Below are 18,264 nucleotides of genomic sequence, written 5' to 3' on the forward strand. Positions count from 1 at the left end.
TGACGATCATGATTAGTTGATTATTGGATACAGGTGTGTTAGCTGGGACTGGGGAAAAAGTGTGAATTTGAACTCAACTGATGCACTCTTGCCAACAGCTCGCAGATACAGTGGGGGTATGGTTGGTATAGTGATTCGAGCCTACCAGACAAGCTTTTATGATCACTTCGAGGCAAGCAACTGTCATGACGTGCCCTGAGGGGAGGATCATAGCCCCCCTTCTCTCTCCACAGTTATGACTTTACGACAGGTCATAAATACCTGGTAGAAACTGCCATGCAGTATTGAGAGAGTCTACCAGAACAAAGACCTTATTTTGTTCAAAACTCCTTCTCCCCAAAATGGGAGAACTAAACAATATTTCTATTTTTGAAAATGTGGCAATGGTCCATGGACACTTAAGGGACAGTCATGACGAGTGTGTTTAATTTGGTGATCTCATGTAGGGCAGGAAACACACAACTGTATCTCTGAAAGTTTACATTTCCCAGCTGTCAGGTTTACATCTAAATATTGTGAAACGTATGTGATTAAACATGAAACTTTGTGAAAAGATGTAATGTGATGTTAAACTTCTAAATAACAGTATGGGTTTTCATGTAAAGTTAACCAAATCAATGGCCACACCCACGTGAGCATAGACATTACGTCGGCGTCATGGAACCGCCCTTGTTTTACTCCAGAGTATTAAATAGTGATGAAATTTACATTTCATGCTAAAGAGACCCACGGTAATCCGGGCGTGAGGAATGGAGTCAGGGAACGCTGGGACGTGGTCCCCACATTGGAATGGCTACAATTCTATAGGCCATTGGAGACCATACAGCTGTAGTTTGGCTACATGGCTGGAAATGGTTAAACTCTGAGACTATCGATCACTACAGAATAAGAGCAAATCTTAGACGTATAATTACTAGTCTGCACCTTGAAATTACGTAAGTCTAGAACGAGAATACCGACAACCGCCGAAGCATCTATTCTATGAGAACATTTCCGAATGGTACTCTGAAGTGTCCATTCTAACCACCTACAACCACGAAAGACATTGACTTCTGGGAAAGTTAACCAGAGACTCTGATGAACTCTACATGACGATCGAGTGTTTTCAACGGAGAGACAACAACGACATCCAGGTGTAAATATGTACAAAGCAATTTCTTTCAGAATGAGCGGCCGTTCATGTGCAAAGGATTAGCATGTCAATTAATATAATTATAGACTGTGTGTAGTGAATCCATTTTGTCTTTCCCGCTCATTCTCAGTCCCCACCCCTTTCCTTTGTCTACCAAGCCATCCTATCGGCTTAGCCCACCAGGGACTTTTCTATCATTTTTAGTAACCAATATCTACTGTTTGTGATATATTTCTGTGATTATTTAGTTATTTAGTAAATAAATAATTAAGCCAATTTGTATATTGCTGATTCATTATGGAAACTAGGGTTCGTGCAGATAACCAAGAATTTTACGACGTTTGGAGACATAATTTATTAATAGAAGACTAATTGATCAGATATTAAAATATCTGAAGAGTTATATTCGGAAAATTCTAACTTTAATCTCAACATTTTCCGTGGTGCCCCGACTTCCTAGTTAATTAATGTTTACATTATTAGTTTAATCATGTAATAATTAAACCTAGAGAACTGATTTTATATAAATAAGTCTTCACATTTAATGATAGTCCAGACACGACAACACTGAAGCATGCATGAGAGCACCAGCTGTTCCGGACGCCTGTGTCATCACGCTCTCCGTATCTAATGTGAGCAAGACGTTTAAACAGGTCACATTCACAAGGCCGCGGGGCCAGACAGATTACCAGGGTGTGTACTTCACTGATATCTCCCTGACGGAGGCTGTAATACCCACATGTTTCAAGCAGACCACCATAGTCCCTGTGCCCAAGAATGCAAAGGTAACCTGCCTAAATGACTACCGCCCCGTAGCACTCACGTCGGTAGCCATGAAGTGCTGTAAAAGAATGGTCATAGCTCACATCAAAACCATCATCCTGGAGAACCTAGACCCACTCCAATTTGTATACCGCCCCAACAGATCCACAGATAACGCAATCGCACTCCACACGACCCTTTCCCACCTGGACAAAAGGAACACCTATGTTCCTAAGCCCACAAAGCTCATCACTAAGCTAAGGACCCTGGGACTAAACACCTCCTTCCGCAACTGGATCCTGGACTTTCTGACGGGCCACCCCCAAGTGGTAAGGGTAGGCAACAACACATTTGCCACACTGATCCTCAACACAGAGGGGCCCCTCAGGAGTGCTTGCTTAGTCCCCTCCTGTACTCCCTGTTCACCCACGACTGCGTGGCCAAGCACGACTCCAACACCATCATTAAGTTTGCTGACGACACACCAGTGGTAGGCCTGATCACCGACAACAATGAGACAGCCTATAGGGAGGAGGTCAGAGACCTGACAGTGTGGTGCTAGGACAACAACATCTCTCTCAATGTGAGCAAGAAAGATGATCGTGGGCTACAGGAAAAGGCGGGCCGAACATGCCCCCATTAACATCGACTGGGCTTTAGTGGAGCGTGTCGAGAGTTTCAAGTTCCTTGGTGTCCACATCAACAAACTATCATGGTCCAAACACACAAAGACAGTCGTGAAGAGGGCACGACAACACCTTTTCCCCCTCAGAAGACTGAAAAGATTTTGCTTGGGTCCCCAGATCCTCAAAAAGTTCTACAGCTGCACCATCGAGAGCATCCTGACTGGTTGCATCACCGCCTGGTATGGCAACTGCTCAGCATCCAACCGTAAGACGCTACAGAGGGTAGTGCATACGGCCCAATACATCACTGGGTCCAAGCTTCCTGCCATCCAGGACCTATATACAGTCGTGGCCAAAAGTTGAGGATGACACAAATATTAATTTTCACAAAGTCTGCTGCCTCAGTTTGTATGATGGCAATTTGCATATACTCCAGAATGTTATGAAGAGATGAATTGCAATTAATTGCAAAGTCCCTCTTTGCCATGCAAATGAACTGAATCCCCAAAAAACATTTCCACTGCATTTCAGCCCTGCCACAAAATGACCAGCTGACATGTCAGTGATTCTCTCGTTAACACAGGTGTGAGTGTTGACGAGGACAAGGCTGGAGATCACTCTGTCATGCTGATTGAGTTTGAATAACAGACTGGAAGCTTCAAAAGGAGGGTGGTGCTTGGAATCATTGTTCTTCCTCTGTCAACCGTGGTTACCTGCAAGGAAACACGTGCCGTCATCATTGCAGAGCACAAAAAGGGCTTCACGGGCAAGGATATTGATGCCAGTAAGATTGCACTTAAATCAACCATTTATCGGATTATCAAGAACTTCAAGGAGAGCGGTTGAATTGTTGTGTTGCATCTGCACGCACAGTGAAGCGAAGAGTTTGGAGGATGGCCTGGTGTCAAGAAGGGCAGCAAAGAAGCCATTTCTCTCCAGGAAAAACATCAGGGACAGACAGATATTCTGCAAAAGGTACAGGGATTGGACTGCTGAGGACTGGGGTAAAGTAATTTTCTCTGATAAATCCCCTTTCCGATTTTTTTGGGCATCCGGAAAAAAGCTTGTCCGGAGAAGACAAGGTGAGCGCTACCATCAGTCCTGTGTCATGCCAACAGTAAAGCATCCTGAGACCATTCATGTGTGGGGTTGCTTCTCAGCCAAGGGACTGGGCTCACTCACAATTTTGCCTAAGAACACAGACATGAATAAAGAATGGTACCAACACATCCTCCGAGAGCAACTTCTCCCAACCATCCAGGAACAGTTTGGTGACGAACAATGCCTTTTCCAGCATGATGGAGCACCTTGCCATAAGGCAAAAAGTGATAACTAAGTGGCCCGGGGAACAAAACATCAATATTTTGGGTCCATGGCCAGGAAACTCCCCAGACCTTAATCCCATTGAAAACTTGTGGTCAAGCCTCAAGAGGCGGGTGGACAAACAAAAACCCATAAATTCTGACAAACTCCAAGCATTGATTATGCAAGAATGGCCTGCCATCAGTCAGGATATGGCCCAGAAGTTAATTGACAGCATGCCAGGGCGAATTGCAGAAGTCTTGAAAAAGAAGGGTCAACACTGCAAATATTGACTCTTTGCATCAACTTCATATAATTGTCAATAAAAGCCTTTGACACTTACGAAATGCTTGTAATTATACTTCAGTATTCCATAGTAACATCTGACAAAAATATATAAAGACACTGAAGCAGCAAAACTTTGTGGAAATTAAAATTTGTCATTCTCAAAACTTTTGGCCACGACTGTACTAGGCGGTGTCAGAGGAAGACCCAAAATAGTGTCAAAGACTCCAGTCCCCTAAGTCACAGACTGTTCTCTCTGGTACCGCACGGCAAGTGGTACCAGAGCTCCTTAACAGCTTCTACACCGAAGCTATAAAAGACTGCTGAACAATTAATCAAATGGCCACTATTTACATTGAACCTCCCCTCCCCTTTGTTTTTACACTGCTGCTACTCACTGTTTATTATCTATGCATAGTTACTTTACCCCAACCTACATGTACAAACTACCTCGACTAACCTGTAGCCCCGCACTGACTCTGTACCGGTACCCCCTGTATATAGCCCCGTTATTGTTATGTAACTTTGTGTTACTTTGTATTTTTTACTTTAGTTTATTTAGTAAATATTTTCTTAACCAACAATGCAGTTCAAGAAATAGAGTTAAGGGTTTGTAAGTATTTCACGGTAAGGTTGTATTGTTGTATTTGGTGCATGTGACAAATCAAATTTTATTTGAATTTTATTTGATATATTCTACATGATGAGATTAGGCTATTATGGATCAAGGAGTGAGATTATTTTTATTTGTCAAACAGTAACCAAGCATCGATCATCACCAGAATAATCACCAGAATAATACCCTCAATATTTATTGGAAAGGAGCATGAAGCTAATCACCGTGTGAAGTTCATCATTACATATTTCATCTGGAGCCTAATAAACTGCATGCTTTATCGAGTCGTAGTGGGAGGACCACACAACATATTTATTTTATTAACTTTTATTTAATCGGGGGAGCCCAATTGAGACCAGGATCTCATTTTCAATAGTGCCGTGGGACCATAAAGTAAACGAACGAGTACATTACATTAGAACATCACTAACATCACAGCCATAATAAACAAGTTATTAAATCAATCAAATCAAAACAATTGCACACCTCGGTGAACTAATTTATCATCCGAGATTTTAAAATGCCCTAATGGCACCAGGGAATCCAAATGTAATGAATTTTGTAAATTATTCCAAAAATGTGGAGCGTGAAAACGAAAAGCGGATTTATCTAATTCCGTGGAGACCCAAGGAATGTGAAGAGTTAAAAAAGCCTGTGAACGTGTTTGGTATCTCATTCTTTTATACGTTAGGTAAGTTGGAAGCTTGTGTAGTAGGGTTTGGAAACAAAAAGGGAGTAATTCATTGATCTATGGGACTTTCATGAGGACCAGCCACCCTTTTGATGCAGGATGCAGTGGTGAGTATTACAACTGTCAGCAGTGATAAAATGAATGGCACTGTGGTAGACGGCATCCAAAGGTTTAAGAGTAGTGGCTGCTGCAATCTGGTAAATAGTGTCACCGCAATCAAGAACTGCTGCTTCCTGTACAATCTGCTTCCTCCTATTTTGCGAGAGGCAAGAGCTATTTCTAAAAAAGAAGCTCACTTTAAATATTAGCTTTTTAACTAGCTCATCCGTATGTTTTTTTAAACATGAAGTAGTCTATCCAGATGCACTGATATTTGTAGGCGGGAACCCGATCAATGGGAGAACCATCCAATGAATACATTTCTATCTGAAACATTCTTGCGAGAACTAGAGAACAATATATATTCAGTCTTGCTCGCATTAAGGTAACAAGGTCAGATTGCAGCTCTAACATAGCCTGGTCAACAGTTGGGGCAATGGCATACATAAGTGTCATCTGCATACAGATGAATATTACAGTTTTAACAGACAGACCAATATTATTTATAGAAATAGTAAAGAGAATAGGTCCCAGCAACAACCCCTGCGGTAATGCCAAAGGCGGGTGTTTGGAGGATATATTGGTACGTGTGTTATGCTCGAGACGAAGTTGAGGGCTGACAGGTTACCAACATATTCAAATAACGATTGACATATTTTCAGTATTTTATTTTGATACATTTATTCATACGTTTTCATCCTTTCAAAAGATATAGTGCCAACACAAATCTAGGGTTGCTACCCAAGCCAGCTGGTCGTTCATTCTATTGGTTCCATTGCCATACTGGCTGGCAACATTCTTATCCCTTGCTTGCTAGCTAGCCAACTACAGTTAACTTACAGTCACGTCAATATAACCAGAATAACAGCAAAGTAGCCACATTTGCATTTGTTTAAGCTGTTTTCTAGTGACATTTATTTGGATACATCCATAACAATCAAATCAAATGTATTTATATAGCCCTTCTTACATCAGCTGATATCAAAGTGCTGTACAGAAACCCAGCCTAAAACCCCAAACAGCAAGCAATGCAGGTGTAGAAGCACAACAATGAGCTAATGAGGCGTGATTTCGCCTGGTATAGAAAATGTGCTCACTTGTCAGGACTCTGTTGTTCAGAGGACCTAGCCAACAACACAGCTAACACAGTCACTTCAAATTGAAGGTGGAAAGACTGCAAACTAGCTGCACTTCTTTTCTTTTGACCTTTTTTCAATTTACATTTCTTTGTATATATCCATAAAAATGATGCTAGCTTATTCATGATTTTGACTGGGTGATAAATTCTGCCTGCATGTCTGTCTTGTCCCAACTCCCGACATGTTCATTACTATGGGACAGCAGGAGATCGAATATGAATATTGAAACAATGTTGCAAATGTCAGCGAGACAGACAACAAGGTTTATACAAGAAATGTGAGATAATGTTCTAGATGCTTTTTATAGTGGAGATCAAGTTTATAAATTGCCAAGCTGGGCTGATGAGACAGTGGATTGCGCAGTCAGATGGAACAGAGTAAATAGACATTTTAACATCATAGATTTAGCCAGTGGTAACTTGTGGAATAGACACCGGATAGAATGCGGTTTTAACCAATCATCATTCAGGATTAGACCCACCCATTGTATAATATATCAATATCTATGCATAAAAGCGTTTTTACCACTTTCTCGCCTAATTCATTTTAATCGACACGAAAAGATCACCTTGTCTAGAGTATTTTGTTTGTCAACATTTGGAAAGTTTACCGACACATTTGCTGTTTCCATCAGGCCTGTCGTGACATTTTGTATCCAACGTACTTTACTTTCATAAAAAGGATGGAAACCTGGTTAATGACAATCCTATCTTCAGAAAGACAGAGCAACAGCTTGATAACAATGGGAACTGTGTCTGTGAAAGGGCCCCTAAAGGAGGGTGATGAAGGCCCTTACTAAAATGCCAGTCTGAGTCTCCGGAGGGCTCATTGGTCCTCTAAAATCAGCCTCCTGCAGACAGAGTCAATTAGAAACCAACGCAGGCGCCAGGCACTCTGTTAGGTCAAACATCACATTTCTATTATAATTGCAACCAAATTAAATCCTGTCTTCCTGTGCTATTCAGTCAAAAAGAAAAAATATTTTGTGTGGCGAAAAATAATCACCTTAGCCCACCTCCTGAATACACATTGGCAGAGTGTGCTGTCAACTCAAATGCCTTAGCATGCGCACCGAATTGATATTGATGTCTGTGTTGTGCTTCATCTAGTTTTACTACAGTGCCGTAGTTGTAGACTCGGTGACGAGGCTTTAAAAATATATTAAAACTGATAGCTGATTGCTTAGAACAGAACTAATTAAAACCGCTCCCAATGCGAAACAAAGTTTTTGTTATCTCATAAAGAATATTTAGTTACTGTCTGTGAAATTGAGAGAATGCAGACAATGTTGTTGCAACACTTTTTTAAACATTGGCCTGTTGAGATATCATCTATTGAACAATACCACGTTGGAAAAATATGAAATAGTCTACCAGGCAGCTCTCAAAAGACATTAGAGAACTTGTTAATTAGGTAGGAAGGTTATTGTTGTAATCAATGTTTCATGACTGGAGAATAATAACATATGTTCTATTCAGCCACATTGCTGAAATTCAAGCTTATTTTGATATGGATGGTAGGCTCTTGGTCTTGCTTTTGAGGAGCTAAATTAATTCATCCGGTCTGCTTTGTAGTGATACTTCTGTCTCTTCTGCTCCTCTCTTGTTGATGCACATCTGTCTGTTATTATCTGCTATAAAAAATGAGCATTTTCACTTGCTTCTACTGAAGTTAATTGTTCAATAAATCCAAGGTTAAAGTGAAAACATATAATTCTGTACATCCTCATAATAATGAAAGAAATTCAGACATGTACACCTTTTCTATAATGGCATGGTTGCTATGGTAGCTGCTTGTGAAAATGTGGTGTAGTGAATGTCAAAAATGCTGCACTCACTCCCAAAGCGGGCATCACAACTCACTATCCCCCCCTGGTGTTGGTAGGCCAAAGCAGCAGCATCATCACTTTAGTACAGGCTCCTTGTCTCAGAGCCAAGCTTTCCCACTTGTAATGTTAGCAAATGTCATTGACTTTGTAATTAGCTCACTGGCTCAATAGGCCAAGCTGGGCCTGGTGTTCGGTTCACCTGGTGGTTTCCAATGGTAACTCAGTCATGAGTCGTCGGTTTTAAAGGGGAACGGAAATACTTTAGAAAGTTAAGCTAAGCAACGAGATGTATTTAATCCACTAATATTTAACATGTACATGTAATATTTATTTTTAGTATTTTGATCTTGAAAGTTTACTTGAGCTAAGTTCAGCGCCATTTTAAATTGACATAATAATGACTGAAGCCAATGCGGTATTGGTAGGAGTGAGAAAATGGTCTGTGGTATTGAGTTGTGGTGCGGAGAGTGAATCGAAGAATGAGCAGCGGACGGCGAAGGTGGCAACAAGTAATTAAAATGTGAACGGTTTAGCCCCAGACTATACAAATTGCTACAAAAACAATCCTTGTGTAAGATACCATCAGCTACACAAGGACCCACAAAAGTAGAAAAAGTGGCTCCAGGCCCTGAAGAGGAAGGATATGCCAGCTCGAGGCAGGGCCTGTAGTCAGCACTTTTTCGAGGAGAGCTTTGCTATGTAGACTTGTTTACATGCTGCTGTGCGTTTGTTGCTAACCTTACTTTGCTACCTGCCAGCTTTACAGTTTTTATATTTTTATATTTTATATTTTTAGTTTTTCCCTCGCTCAACTTTTTTCATTCAACTTTTTCACTCCGGACGCTTTATGTGGACGTGGTTCGTCAGGACCTCCACCAGCCGAAGCTAAGTAGTAACATTAATATGATGCCTTCTAATTGCAGTCGCTGTACTCATAATATACAGGAGAACGATCGCCTTACAGCGAGGATAGCTGTGCTCAGCAAGAAAGATGTGTTGGCATCGAGTAATTGTCTCTGGCCCCCTCCCAGTTAGGGGGAGTGATGAGCTCTACAGCAGAGTCTCACAACTCTGGCCCTCTTTCTGGGACTCACCCACAAACAGGACCAAGCCTGGCCTGTTGAGGACTGACGGACTCCATCCTAGCTGGAGGGGTGCTCTCATCTTATCTACAAACATAGACAGGGCTCTAACTCCCCTAGCTCCACAATGAGATAGGGTGCATGCCAGGCTGCAGGCTGGTAGCCACTAGCACAGTCAGTGTACTCAGTGGGCTCTAACTCCCCTAGCTCCACATTGAAATAGGATGCAGGCCTGGCAGCAGGCTGGTAGCCACTAGCACAGTCAGTGTAGTCAGCTCAGCTATCCCCATTGAGACCGTGTCTGTGCCTCGACCTAGGTTGGGAAAAACTAAACATGGCGGTGTTCGCCTTAGCAATCTCACTGGAATTAAGACCTCCTCCATTCCTGCCATTATTGAAAGAGATTGTGATACCTCACATCTCAAAATAGGGCTACTTAATGTTAGATCCCTCACTTCCAAGGCAGTTATAGTCAATGAACTAATTACTGATCATAATCTTGATGTGATTGGCCTGACTGAAACATAGCTTAACCTGTTGGGGCTAGGGGGCAGTATTTGCACGGCCGGATAAAAAACGTACCCAATTTAAACAGGTTACTACTCTTGCCCAGAAATGAGAATATGCATATAATTAGTAGATTTGGATGGAAAACACTCTAAAGTTTCTAAAACTGTTTGAATGGTGTCTGTGAGTATAACAGAACTCATATGGCAGGCCAAAACCTGAGAAGATTTCATACAGGAAGTGCCCTGTCTGACAATTTGTTCTCCGTCTAGGGCATCTCTATCAAAAATGTGGCATCTCTGCTGTAACGTGACATTTTCTAAGGCTTCCATTGGCTCTAAGAAGGCGCCAGAAAGTGGAATGACATCTCTGCAGTCTCTGGGCGAATTACCGCAGCTCTGTTTGTTACTGGTCAGGCAGGGAACAATGACACTGGAGTGCGCGTCCACGAGAGGACTCCATGTTTTTCTTTCAGTCTATGAATGAATATAACGTTGCCCGGTTGGAATATTATCGCTATTTTATGAGAAAAATAGCATAAAAATTGATTTTAAACAGCGTTTGACATGCTTCGAAGTACGGTAATGGAATATTTTGAAATGTTTTGTCACGAAATGCACCCGCGCGTCACCCTTCGGATAGTGACCTCAACGCACAAACAAAACGGAGCTATTTCAATATAACTATGGATTATTTGGAACCAAAACAACATTTGTTGTTGAAGTACAAGTCCTGGGAGTGCATTCTGACGAAGAACAGCAAAGGTTATCCAATTTTTCTTATAGTAAATCTGAGTTTGGTGAGGGCCAAACTTGGTGGGTGTCAAATTAGCTAGCTGTGATGGCCGGGCTATCTACTCAGAATATTGCAAAATGTGCTTTCGCCGAAAAGCTATTTTAAAATCTGACACCGCGATTGCATAAAGGAGTTCTGTATGTATAATTCTTAAAATAATTGTTATGTATTTTGTGAACGTTAATCGTGAGTAATTAAGTAAATTCACTGGAAGTTTGCGGTGGGTATGCTAGTTCTGAACATCACATGCTAATGTATAAAGCTGTTTTTTGATATAAATATGAACTTGATTAAACAAAACAAGCGTCCCACCTTGCCCAGGGAGGTTAACCACCTAACTGAGGAACTCAATTTAAACTTGCGCAATACCCTAGATGCAGTCGCACCCCTAAAAACAAAAAACATTGTCATAAGAAATAGCTCCCTGGTATACAGAAAATACCCGAGCTTTGAAGCAAGCTTCCAGAAAATTGGAACGGAAATGGCGCCACACCAAACTGGAAGTCTTCTGACTAGCTTGGAAAGACAGTACTGTGCACTATCGAAAAGCCCTCACTGCTGCTCGATCATCCTATTTTTCCAACTTAATTGAGGAAAATAAGAACAATCCAAAATGTATTTTTGATACTGTTGCAAAGCTAACTAAAATGCAGCATTCCCCAAGAGAGGATGGCTTTCACTTCAACAGTGATAAATTGTCACGAGAATTTCCAATCCCAATGGTTATAACTGAACAATTATTTAAGCTTTGACCAATCCCCGAGGTGTGTAAGACCCTGGGTTTAAAAATAATTAGGCAAAGAATCAGCTTATGCAAAATGTCCGTACAGTTTATTCAGAGAACGTTCTAAAGTATAAAAATGCAAAGACATGTCATTTTATAACTCTTCCTCCCCCTACCTACTTATACGCACATACCAACACACAAACAGTAGGTGGTATGTATCTTTCCCCACAGTTCTCATTCCTGTTTATCACTACCAAACTGGCAGTTCCATCCCCCCGAGATTAGAGGGCCCTTGACAGGACTCCCTTTCCTGTCGTAAGTTTCCCAGAGTTCTAACCAGGTCAGGTCATAAATAGTTTAATTGTTCTCTGTGTTTTCTTAGACACACACACATTTCTACTTGTCTCGACCAAACCTTATTGGGCTGAAGTTTATCATTCTAATTATTCATTATATATGTTATAACTAACAATTATGTTTCAGGGTGGAATTCTTTAGTCATTACCTTAAACATATAAATTCCCTTATCATAAATTCATGAACTTCTTTGAGGAAAAGATCATGATCATTAGAAAGCAAATTACGGACTCCTCTTTAAATCTGCGTATTCCTCCAAAGCTCAGTTGTCCTGAGTCTGCACAACTCTGCCAGGACCTAGGATCAAGGGAGACACTAAAGTTTTTTAGTATTATATCTCTTGACACATTGATGAAAATAATCATGGCCTCTAAACCTTCAAGCTGCATACTGGACCATATTCCAACTAAACTACTGAAAGAGCTGCATCCTGTGCTTGGCCCTCCTATGTTGAACATAATAAACGGCTCTCTATCCACCGGATGTGTACCAAACTCACTAAAAGTGGCAGTAATAAAGCCTCTCTTGAAAAAGCCAAAACATGATCCAGAAAATTTAAAAACCAATCGGCCTATATCAAATCTCCTATTCCTCTCAAACATTTTTGAAAAAGCTGTTGCGCAGCAACTCACTGTCTTTCTGAAGACAATCAATGTATACGAAATGCTTCAGTCTGCTTTTAGACCCCATCAAAGCACTGAGACTGCATTTGTGAAGGTGGTAAATTACCTTTTAATGGTGTCAGACCGAGGCTTTGCATCTGTCCTCGTGCTCCTAGACCTTAGTGCTGCTTTTGATACCATCGATCACCACATTCTTTTGGAGAGATTGGAAACCCAAATTGGTCTACACGGACAAGTTCTGGTCTGGTTTAGATCTTATCTTTCGGAAAGATAAGTTTGTCTCTGTGGATGGTTTGTCCTCTGACAAATCAACTGTACATTTCGGTGTTCCTCAAGGTTCCGTTTTAAGACCACCAAATGTATCATATTACTCCAGTGCTAGCCTCTCTACACTGGCTTCCTGTTAAGGCAAGGGCTGATTTCAAGGTTTTACTGATAACCTACAAAGCATTACATGGGCTTGTTCCTACCCATCTTTCCAATTTGGTCCTGCCATACATACCTACATGTACGCTACGGTCACAAGACGCAGGCCTCCTTACTGTCCCTAGAATTTCTAAGCAAACAGCTGGAGGCAGGGCTTTCTCCTATAGAGCTCCATTTTTATGGAAGGGTACCCATGTGAGGGTACCCATGTGAGAGATGCAGACTCGGTCTCAACCTTTAAGTCTTTATTGAAGACTCATCTCTTTAGTAGGTCCTATGATTGAGTGTAGTCTGGCCCAGGAGTGTGAAGGTGAACGGAAAGGCACTGGAGCAACGAACCGCCCTTGCTGTCTCTGCCTGGTCGGTTCCCCTCTCTCCACTGGGATTCTCTGCCTCTAACCCTATTACAGGGGCTGAGTCACTGGCTTACTGGTGCTCTTCCATACCGTCCCTAGGAGGGGTGCGTCACTTGAGTGGGTTGAGTCACTGACGTGATCTTCCTGTCCGGGTTGGCGCCCCTTCTTGGGTTGTGCCGTGGCAGAGATCTTTGTGGACTATACTCGGCCTTGTCTCAGGATGGTAAGTTGGTGGTTGAAGTTATCCCTCTAGTGGTGTGGGGGCTGTGCTTTGGCAAAGTGGGTGGGGTTATATCCTGCCTGTTTGGCCCTGTCCGGGGATATCGTTCGGATGGGGCCACAGTGTCTCCCGGCCCCTCCTAGTCTCAGCCTCCAGTATTTATGCTGAAGTAGTTTGTGTCGGGGGCTAGGGTCAGTCTGTTATATCTGGACAATTTTCCTGTCATATCCAGTGTCCTGTGTGAATTTAAGTATGCTCTCTCTAATTCTCTCTCTCTTTCTCTCTCGGAGAACCTGAGCCCTAGGACCATGTCTCAGGACTACCTGCCATGATGACTCCTTGCTGTCCCCAGTCCACCTGGCCGTGCTGCTGCTCCAGTTTCAACTGTTCTGCCTATGGAACCCTGACCTGTTCACCGGACGTGCTACCTGTCCCAGACCTGCTGTTTTCAACTCTCTAGAGACAGCAGGAGCGGTAGAGATACTCTGATTGAAAAGCCAACTGACATTTACTCCTGGAGTGCTGACCTGTTGCACCCTTGACAACCACTGTGATTATTATTATTTGACCCTGCTGGTCATCTATGAACATTTGAACATCTTGGCAATGTTCTGTTATAATCTCCACCCGGCCCAGCCAGAAGAGGACTGGCCACCTCTCATAGCCTGGTTCCTCTCTAGGTTTCTTCCTAGGTTCTGGCCTTTCTAGGGAGTTTTTCCTAGCCACCGTGCTTCTACCTCTGCATTGCTTGATGTTTGGGGTTTTAGGCTGGGTTTCTGTACAGCACTTTGAAACATCAGCTGATGTAAAAAGGGCTTTATAAATAAATTTGATTGATGAAGGGTCGCATGCAGGAGTTCCCAAATGGAAAGAAGTCAATTATTGAACCCCTTTGCTTGCCCCTCCCATCTTCAATATCTAGGGTTAGGGTGTAGAGGTTACTGACCGACCATTATAAACAACATTGATGAATTCAGAGTCAAGGAATGAAAGGAGGAGGCAGTGCGAGTAAGTGAAGGTAAGCCGATCGTGCAATATTGTCTAGGCTAATCAAATCAAATGTTATTTGTCACATGCACCGAATGCAACAAGTGTAGACCTTACTGTGAAATGCTTACTTACAAGCCCTTAACCAACAGTTTAGTTCAAGAAGAAAATATTTACCAAATAAACTAAGAATTACGAAAAGTAACACAAAATAACAATAACGAGGCTATATACCGGGGGTACCGGTACCGAGTCAATGTGCGGGGGTACAGGTTAGTTGAGGTAAATTGTACATGTAGGTACAGTAGGGGTGAAGTGACTATGCATAGATAATAAACAGCAAGTAGCTGCAGTGTACAAAACAGATGGAGGGGTGTCAATGTAAATAGTCCGGTGGCCATTTGATTAATTGTTCAGCAGACTCATGGCTTGAGGGTAGAAGCTGTTAAGGAGCCTTTTGGTCCTAGATTTGGCGCTCCGGTACCGCTTGCCGTGCGGTAGCAGAGAAAACGGTCAATAACTTGGGTGACTGGAATCTTTGACACCGCCTATTATATAATAGTGATGTGCTGGGCCATTTGCACTACCCTCTGTAGCGCCTTACGGTCAGATGCTGAGCAGTTGCCATACCAGGTGGTGATGCAACCAGTCAGGATGCTCTCGATGGTGCAGCTGTAGAACTTTGAGGATCTGGGGACACATGCCAAATCTTTTCAGTCTCCTGAGGGGGGAAAGGTGCTGTCGTGCCCTCTTCACAGCTGTCTTGGTATGTTTGGACCATGATAGTTTGTTGGCGATGTGGACACCAAGGAACTTGAAACTCTCGACCCGCTCCATTACAGCCCAGTCGATGTTAATGTGGGCCTGTTTGGCCCGCCTTTTCCTGTAGTCTACAATCATCTCCTTTGACTTGCTCACACTCACACAGGGAGAGGTTGTTGTCCTGGCACCACACTGACAGGTCTCTGACCAACTCCCTATAGGCTGTCTCATCATTGTCGGTGATCAGGCCTACCGCTAGCGTTACACAGGGTGACTTTGTTGCAACTCAGTTGAAGGAAACTAAATTGCGTCTCAAGTGCTTTGTGTAACTAACACCCACAGCAACTAACGTTAGCAAGCAAATCAACAGCAACTAAAATTGCAACAAAGTTGCTCTGTGTTAACCTGTTATAAGCTTGCTTGATTCAACCTCAGATAGCTAGCTAACTAGTCAACTAGCTTATTATGCTGACAGAGGTTTGTTTTGGCCTGCTGCAGTTAGCTAGCTGCCACTAGCTGTCAATAAGTTTTTGCTAGCTAGCTAGCTAGCTACCTGGCTTTGTTAGCTCCACCTCAGATAGCTAGACTGATGGTAACAATGTTTGCTGAACGATAAATGTCGCTTCCTGTATTTGCTCTGCTGTGTGGTGTGTATGTGTGTGTGTGCGTAACACATTTGCAACCAAGTCAAGTCAACGCCAACTGATATATTTGGCTTGACGTAACAAAACGTTTGTTTTCAAGATAACATCGTTATCACTGAAAATATTTTCATCCTAGAGGAGATCATGGAGAATGTGCTGTAGGAGCCAAAGGTGGTACATGCAAACCCCATGTAAGTGTGAGGCTATTTTTCATTTCAAGCCACAATCTTTCATTCCTGAGGCCATTTTGAATATAAAATTGACACTATATATGCAGTGATTGTTGAAGAAAATAGCTATAGCCTAATACATAGATGCCTCGTCGTGAGCTTAGTACTACTGCCTTTATTTTTTATCTACCAAGAGGAAAAAATGGTTAATACTGCCTGCCAAAATGACCCGTGTGCCAGTGTCCTTGTGCTGCAGTTGAAAAGAGGACCACCAGCACCATCACTACAGAGCTGAAGGCCCAGCTAGACTGAGCTCACGTCCATCTGTAAACGACCAAGTCAGGCCCCTTTCCACCACAGATCATTGAGGAGCTGACTGAGAGTGAGAGTAAAGGACCAGGACTCACTGTATGAGCCTGCGAGAAGCAGCTCAGAATCACAATCGTTGCAGTGCGAGCCAAGAGTTTCTATCAAAGAGTGTGTCAAAAATAAGAAAAAAATGGCACACCATCGCGTCAGATAGGCTGGATGCTGTGCCAGAATACATAACCTGAAAGGCTCACTTTCCCGTTGAACTCATCTTTGTTCTCGAATCTGCAGGACATAAAACAATATAGAGGTAAGATAGATATCGATTTTGAAACACCATATGTAGTATTTTCAGATTTTAGTATACACTTTTCATATTAATGCGAAATTCCTGTTATTTTTTTGAAGATTTCTCACAAAAACAAGGGGCTTTTATTTTGAAAGACTCTCACATTTAATTTACTTTGTGCCCGTAGGGTGATCTGGCAGTAAGCAGCCAGCCTGTATGCTCTACAAAGAAAAAACATAAATAAGTTTGATAGCCAAACATCAAATTTGTACTTAATTCCACCATTAAAACAAAATAAACTGGTTTACCGGCTGCTGACAGGTGAGGTAACCTCTGCCAAGAAGTCCTTCATAAGAATAAGTGACATATCCAACACATCGCCATCGAGACAGACAGAGGAACCTCTGACTGGACGTAATACAGACACCCTTCGCTGGGATTTTGTGCTGTATCGCCACCCTCTCTTTACAAAACACACATTCATCCTCCCTGGTCATTATCTGAGCTGTTACAGGCAGATCTATGTTTCTATTCTAGCCACGAGAACAAACTCTTCAAAATGGGGCAATTATCAGCTCAAACATGAAAGGTTTCAGGTTTATTGGCTCTTTAACTATTTCCTAACTATTAATTCATTTTCAGAGCTACTGCTGCTCTCTGTAAATTCAGCCACATTTTGGGAATTCCAAAACTCTCCTACCAATGACGCGACAATAGCAATATGGCGATTTAGTTACAGTTAGCTGGCTTTCTAAAGCCTAGTGTTTCCCTTCCTCTTTAACATCCCAGGTTGCTCCCCTCTGAGGGAGGCTAAAGAGAAGCTAAGCAGAGTTGGACAGAAAATCTGGGGATTAGCGACAAAGCTAACATGAGGTAGAGTTATGGCTAGCTTCACACAAATATGACTGAAAGTCTTCTGTGATTAGCTTGTTATGTCAACCAAATTTGTCATGCAAAAACGTTGTATTGATGTCAATGGGAGATTTGTGTAAAATCACAAGCTGATTTACGTGGAGTTATGCAGGCGAATGTCAAGAGAAACTCAATTGGATTTCCTTGATTCCTCACGTCCTCTTCTCTGTCCACCATGCACTTGTTTAGAAGAAATGTGGAAACAAATGTGCTTGTATGAAATGACTCTAGCACTCATCAGGAAAATGACTTTTACAGATGGGGAATCCCAAAATACATCTGTAAATTGATCAAAATAAATGTTGCTAGTTGTGTTAGAAATATTATGGATAAGTAGCATATTGTTTTATAAATGTGTGCATGCTTTTCTTATCCCAAAATACAACAGCTGTTTTAAAGGGGGTGTGGCAGATTCAAAACTCTTCCGTGGTAGGATACACCTGAGCATCTTTCATTCACCTATAAACAAATTGACACTCTGACATATGGGGGAGGGGGGGGGGTCATACTTGTGAACTTTTGTTTAAACCATGGTTTATTTCTCATAGGCCAACCTGGCCAAATTAGCCACAATGCGGAGGACAACCAGCTGAACAGATAATTATATCTGGTAACAAG

The sequence above is a fragment of the Salmo trutta genome, chromosome 10 (assembly GCF_901001165.1).
Source record: "Salmo trutta chromosome 10, fSalTru1.1, whole genome shotgun sequence".
In the NCBI taxonomy this organism is placed as follows: domain Eukaryota; kingdom Metazoa; phylum Chordata; class Actinopteri; order Salmoniformes; family Salmonidae; genus Salmo; species Salmo trutta.